Raw genomic sequence first — 7484 nt, forward strand, 5'->3', positions numbered from 1 at the left:
TCTGACAGTAAGAAGGATTTCCTGAAGCACTTGCAGTACACTGTTCATGAAGTCTTGCACTGAACTTAGTCATTCACACTCAGAAGTCCATTCTCTTTACGCTGCGCACTCTTGTCTTACTTATGCTCCATTGTAACTTAATAAGTGTTGCACTCTGCACTTTATGTCTTTCCACTCATAAAACCATTTTCTAAACAAAACACACTCAAGTTAATTTACGTTGAATTTACAGTCCAAAAATTATTTGTCTTTTCACTCAGATTTCTAATTTCTTAACAATACTGTATGCACTGTTTTTCTCTCACTGCACAACACTAAATTCCCGTGTGGTCTAGTGGAGAAGTTCTTGCTGTTTAATCACTGTCAGAGTCTGACAGTAGCACAGGGAGGTGACCTAGTGGTGCGTCGCTGGGTCGTGGTGATGCCATACCCACTGTAGACGACTCTGAAGATAGGCACAAACTCACGTCGAGCGGTGACTCCACCGTGGCTGATGTGCTGGGCTGTGGCTCGGAGCATGAGGGCCTGTCTTGGGGAGGCAATGGAGTGGAGCCAAGGCTGGGCACAGCGGGGGTCACGGGCTTGAAAAAGCTGTCAATCGTTGATTGACACAAGGAACGACGATTCTGACGATTAATTATGCGCTGCCTGAAAGCACGCACTTCCTCCACAAGTCCCAAGGGCCCCATCTCCCTGTCGCAGTCCAGGTGTTCCAGATAGTCCAGAACGAACTCTAGGTGATCCCGGAGTGCGCTCAGCTTGGGGATGACTGGAGTAGTGTCATGCTGAGAGGAGTCCGCATCATCGTCGCCATCCTCGTTGGAATCTTCAAGGTGGGTACTGACACCTGCAACCGAAGATGCGATCTCGATATCAGACAGAGTCTGATACCCAGGATCACCCTCGTCGTCATCCAACCACTCACGCACTTCATCCACATCAACATCGTCCCCATGCGCACGTAGACGTGCATGGAAGTCATCCTCATCAAAACCTTGGAAATCGTGCTCCACATCCATTCCGAGAAGCAGATGAGACCAACCATTTTCCAGAGTCTTGACAGGGACTTCTTTTCATGCACTGCCCCAGTTGTAAATGGCAGACTTGATGTTGTAGTGGCGAAGGTTTTCCAAAGTCCGCTGGCCTCGCATGTCCCGTCCCTCCCTGCGCTCATCCTCGTCCTCAAGAACAACCATCACCTCGTCCAGGAACTTCTGTCGGTATAGCCGCTTTGTTGCCATGATCACTCCTTGGTCCAATGGTTGGATGAGAGCAGTAGTATTAGGTGGCAGAAACATGCACCTAATGCGGCCATTCTCAGCCACCAAGTCCTTGTCACACGGGTGGGCAGGTGCATTGTCGAGGAGAAGGAGGGCCTTTACCTGGTTGCGTGGGATTCAAAGTTTCTCCGTCTGGTAATGTATGACTTCCTTGACGAAATGGCGGTGGAACCAGTCTTTGAAGATGTGGCCTGTGAACCATGCCTTCAAGGAATTGTACCAGACGACAGGAAGGACATCCATCACCCCACGAAGACACCGAGGCTGCTTTGCACGCCCAGCAATTACGTGCTTCAGCCAGTGCATGCCGTTAGCATTACCACAATATAAAGCAGATATCCTTTGCTTGGAGAGCTTGCGGCCAGGTACACGCTTCTCCGTCTCCTCGGCTAGAGTGTTCGTAGGCAAAGAGCGATAGAATAAACCAGTTTTGTCAGCATTGTAGACTTGCCCGAGAGTGAGGCCCTCCCTGTCGATCAAGCCCTTCACCTTGTGCCGAAACTCCTCCACTCCATCCTCATTAGCGTCCAAAGCTTCGCCATGAGACTTACGGTTGGTAAGGCCATGTCGTAACTTGAATGCGAAGAGCCAACCCTCAGACGCCTTGAAGTCTAGGGTGTCGTGAAGCCTTGCGAACTTCTCTGTAGCAGCCTTCAGCTCCGTACCACATACCATCACACCAGCAGCACGTTCCTGTCGATACCAAATCAACGTGGAGCGGTCGACTTCAGCAAACTTGGGAGTAAACATCATCTTCCTCTCCACGTTGCGTTTGCTTTTTGACAAGAAGTCAGCCGTGTACTGCATGTGTTTGTCTCGGGATCTCTTGATATCAAACAAAGTAGATCGGGCCAGGTTGAACTCACGAAGGATGCGTGACGAAGACCATCCCGCATCTACTTTCTCCAATATCTCCCTCTTCTTCTCCAGAGTCAAAACCACTCTCTTCCTCTTCTCAGGCAGCAGGGCCATCATCACACACATGAAGGAGAGGCACAAGAGCAGCAGGAGTGCCTGCAGCAGGTAGGGCACCACCACAAAAGTGAGCACGTGGGTAGCCATGACGACGAGCGTCGGAGGAATGATGCACCAAAACAAAGCTGTCCTGCGCCGCATGCTCCAAGTTCAAATTACGGGCGGGAGAAAGTCGGATTTTTTCGATTTTTTTGTGGTTTTCGGACCATTTTGGGAATATTGGATCCCGGGACGATTATGTCCAGTAAGTGGGGATGTCCGGAAAGTGGGCGTCTGGATAGTACAGGGAATACTTATATGTATATGATATATAAAAATATATATATATATATATATATATATATATATATATATATATATATGTGTGTGTGTGTGTGTGTGTGTGTGTGTATTTATGAGAAAGGAGGCTGTGGCACCAGCCGATCAGGGTGGTACTCCCAAGGGGAATGGGAATGCTAGTGATAGAGAGAGCTGGAGCTCCTGTTTCACAGTCTACCTAACCATCCCCCTTTGTTGACCTTTTCAGTGTGACACTAACATGGAGAGTAGACCAGCATACTCTCCTAAACACTTTCTCTAACTATCTCATACACTACACCACATGCACTTTACATATCACTCAACGTACCCCACTATGTAACAGAGGTTGTCACAAGCAAGGGCATGCGGCCAGAAAACTTTGGCCCCGCTACCTATTGGCAGACCTTTAGAGGGGAGGCATGACATAGGCTCCGCCAGCATAGATCGTGGGGCTGGGGTGAGATGGGGCTCAAACCTATGCTAGAGGCCACAGGGCACTGCAGCTCCCAGGCTGCCGAATCCGTCCATTTGAGATAGATATATTTTAACACGAAGTCTTGACAGACAGTAACAGACTGAAAAAAGCATCATTATCACAGGAGAGAACTAATATATTAACCATTCACTAGTGATGTCGAAAAGTTATTTGCCATTTTTTGTAAAACATAACAGTTTCCCTTTGGGACAGACAGATGGGGTCCGTCATCCGCGCAAAATCCTATTGATTTCTGTGGTAGTGATGGATCTATCGCGGGCACAGCTTCTATCAATCGATAGAGCAGATCCATCATCAATGTGTGACATAGGTACAGGCACACAAGTCCATCTCGTTATACTTTTAGGGGTCAAACTCCACATGCCTATTTTCCTTCAAAGACCTGTATCTGCACTGACTAATTTTATCCTATAGACCTATTTTATCCATAGGCCTATTTCATCTTTTGGACATATTATTCCCATGGACGGATTTTGTCTCATGGAAATATTTTTGTAATGGGAGAATTTTCAGCATTGACCTAGTTCTATCATGAACCACTTGTTCAACATGAACCTGCCATTTTCATTTTCTCCATCAACCTTTTTCACCTTCCATGACCCTATTTTCTCCACTGGACCCATTTTCCCCATTGACCTATTTTCTAATTTCCTCCCATGGATCTGTTTTCTCTCATGAACCTATTCCCCCCATGGACCTACTTTTACCCATTGCATCTATGCTTCCACTTGGGTCCTTTTCCTCCAGGGACTTATTCCCCCATGAATCTGTTTTCCACAAGGATCTGTTCCAACCACCCCATAGACCTAATTCCCAATGGTCCTATTGTCCCTCATCCACCCACCCACACAACCACCAACCCACACCTCTACCCACTCATCCAATGTAGTCTGTCTCAGTAGTAGTATGAGGACCCAGAACACACACACACACACACACACACACACACACACACACACACACACACACAGAGCAGATATAATAGTATATGAAATATCCGCAAGAAGAAACGAATCACGAACTAGAAAGCACTCAGAGAGCGTATGAGTCCGCCAATACCATTGCCATTGAAAAGGATATGCACCCGGATCCTTGGATATAGGATTCGGATCAGGATCCATGATATACGATGCCGATCCTGATCCTCCCCAAAATTTAGTTAATTCTTTCTTGGTCCATGGCCCACTTTTCCACACAATTTCATTGAAATTCATTGAGAACTTTTGGAGATATTGTGAGGGATACTCCGGATCCGGTCCCGCCCCAAAATAAAATCATTTCTTCCCTGGCCCGTGGCCCACCCCTTCACAAAATTTCATCAAAATCTGTTCATAAATTTTTGAGTAATCCATGATCCGGATCCGTGGATACTGAATCCGGATGCGGATCCAGATCCACCACCCAAATTTAATCAAGTTTTCTCTTGGTCCATGGGCCACGTTTACACAATTTCATTGAAATTGGTTGAGAACTTTTAGAGATATTTTGCGTGATACTCCGGATCCTGATTCGCCCCAAAATTAAATCATTTCCTCCTTGGCCCATGGCCCACCCTTCCACAAAATTTCATCAAAATCCGTGCATAACTATTTGAGTAAACCTGCCAACAGAGAGTCAAATAAACAGACAAACAAACCAACGCCGGCCAAAACATAAACTCCTTGGCGGAGGTAAATATCCCGAGAGCTTCTCTGTATTCACATTTTCAGAGGAAAACAAAGTTCCCAAGGAGCCTTACCAGGTCACTGGTCACATACCACTGTTTTTAGGAACATGCCAGCCAATCTCTTTCTGTTTAAATATGGCACTTGTACTCGTAGATAATCTCTGATTTCCTGAACGTGTGAATACATAACAACCCTCGGTAATTTTTTTTTCTTCCTAGTGGGTATTATCATACCTATGAATTACATGGAGGTAAATTATTTTATCTTATACCTAATTCTAAAATCACAAATTCGTGTCTGTATATCTGCTGCATGTGAACAAAATAATCAGAACAGTTTTGATCTGATGTAAATCAAACTTGGTGGATGAGTTGAGGATCATCCAAAAAGTTGACCTGTTGTTTTTAAGAACAGTAGTTCAACTCATAGATTTTATCTCATATGGAGTAAACCCAGAGGAAGGGTTCAGGTTAAAACCAGGATGAAGAGATTCGGCTTTGAGAACACGAAGCCAAAGTCAAGGTCATTGGCTGATTTGTACCGAAGTTATTAGAAAGGTTAAAGACTAGGCATGAATGAAATACTTTGAATTTGAAAGTAATCTCTTGCAGGTCAAAGTCAGTGGCGTAGCTAGTGAGGGGACTGGGGGGGGGGAGGTTGCCCTTTCATAAGAAATTCTTGGCGATTTTTTTTTTTTTTTTTTTTTCATATAGCAGTCGAGAGAGAGAGAGAGAGAGAGAGAGAGAGCTGCCACTTACGAGTATGCAGTACAAAACTGATGAATATACTCCTTGTTACATTTATTAAAATGTGGCTGGGTGGCAGTACAATGTCTCAGTCAAGAGGAAAATCCTCATTCTTCTTTCCATTCCAACCTTCATCTTTCTTTTAGCATGATTTTATGTGTAGTTCTCAGATAGTAGATTTTTATATTTATGTGATTCTCTTTCCCTGAAATTAGTATGCTGCGGCATTGCAACAGCAAATGGGAAATGTTTTGTGTTTACTACAGCTAAGTATTTAGAAGAGAGATGTGCTGCTAGATTCTCACACAGTCAGCAAACACTTAGCATAAGACGAAGAAAACAAGGGAACGGGGTTCAAAATATAGATATTATTTAAGTGTAAACTCACAGAATCATAAGGCCAAGAGGCCAGCGGGCTGGTATTCAAGGTCAAGGAGCTAACACTCAAAATCAGTTATTTAGTACTGGTGAGCACTGAAGATAACACTCTTGCTGATGAAGCAACGAACCACCAAAGCACCTCAGTTTTGGCTGCAGATTGGCAGTAAACTTCCAGTCTTGGTTGCCCACTTAATTACAGATATTGGAGAAATTTGGGGGCCTTTGTCCGTCTTCCCCCCCATATATATATAAGCTGGATGGTAACCATATAACCAAATTATGGCGTCTGGTAGTTTAGTGGGTAATTGCGGCGCTCCAATCGGATTGAGCCGGTGAAGGTTATTAAGGGTTTGGTTGGGGTTATTGCTCACGTAAAACCACTCAGGGATGAGTGAGGATGGTCAATCTCATTTTAAATGTCAGGACCAACTTGCCTAGCCCCGGGTTCCTACGCCATTCTCACGGGGCAAAGTAGGATTGGATGATGAATGGATATATATATATATATATATATATATATATATATATATATATATATATATATATATATATATATCCAAGAATTGCCACTGGTCGTGGTCACTTGGGCAGTCAAATATTTAGCCCTTAGACCAGTTGGTCAGCCCCGGTGTTGCACTTCATGGGTGCTCCTTGTTGAAATATCTAAATACTTGGTATGTGTTTATTTCCTGCCCTTAAAATACTTGGAGAATTTAAAAAGGTGGCTAAGAAGCAAGTATCCAGTTTAACAAATGATATACTTACAGTTCTATACATAATATAGGATGGGATCCTTTACGCACGTCATACAACTGCTATAGTTTCATAATAAAATCATGTTAATTGTAAAAATGTGATACTGACAGCAAGCTTCTTATAAGGGGACCAGACGCCAGTTACTTAAAGGGGAGCATTACCACGTTGAGTACACCGCTTCCCGTCCGATCAGTGAAGTTAAGCAACGTTGGGTCTGGTTAGTACTTGGATGGGTGACCGCCTGGGAACACCAGATGTTGTTGGCATAACGTTCTCCCAGCGTGTCAAGTGGGGTTGGTGGAGGATTAGTGCCCCTCCCTGTAAAACAATGAACTCTAAGCCCTTGGCCACCCTGTTTGGGATACATGGCGTCTGGCAACGAATGAATGAAATTTTTACAGCCGCCCTATTGAAGCGAGAGCTGGTATTATGTTTTGCTCCCTCTCTCTCTCTCTCTCTCTCTCTCTCTATATATATATATATATATAATTTTAGGGAGCAGAATAACAAACAACTGCATCGTCAAATAGCCAGTACTCCCGAGGTAGAGGGACAGCTGGCTGGAGCTAATCTTTGAACAGCCCTCAAAACGTTTTTGATCCTCCTCCTTTACTAAATCTTCTCAGTGTTTGAGTAAAACAAGGAGTAGGCCGGCATTCTCTCCTACACATTTTCCTCTAAACATCAACACCAAATTACATGCACATTACACATCACACTTCCTGTTCCAGATTTGCAAAAATGGCATCTCTTCACCAAGCCTTGGAATCCTTAGGGGAAGACCATAAAAGCCCCCACCATCCAACCCTCTCCCGTTGATAACCAAGTGAGATGAACTGAACCATTGCCTGACTCACGTTCTGTTCATTTTTGGAACATTTGT

General features: G+C 44.4%; 1 pseudogene; it reads left to right on the forward strand.

Annotated features, from left to right (window-relative positions):
* The first annotated feature begins 6748 nt into the window (after positions 1 to 6748).
* Positions 6749 to 6867, forward strand: LOC145402449 (5S ribosomal RNA; annotated as a pseudogene).
* The last annotated feature ends 617 nt before the right edge of the window (positions 6868 to 7484 follow it).

The sequence above is a fragment of the Coenobita brevimanus genome, chromosome 57 (assembly GCF_032717465.1).
Source record: "Coenobita brevimanus isolate Jiangsu-jjx chromosome 57, ASM3271746v2, whole genome shotgun sequence".
In the NCBI taxonomy this organism is placed as follows: domain Eukaryota; kingdom Metazoa; phylum Arthropoda; class Malacostraca; order Decapoda; family Coenobitidae; genus Coenobita; species Coenobita brevimanus.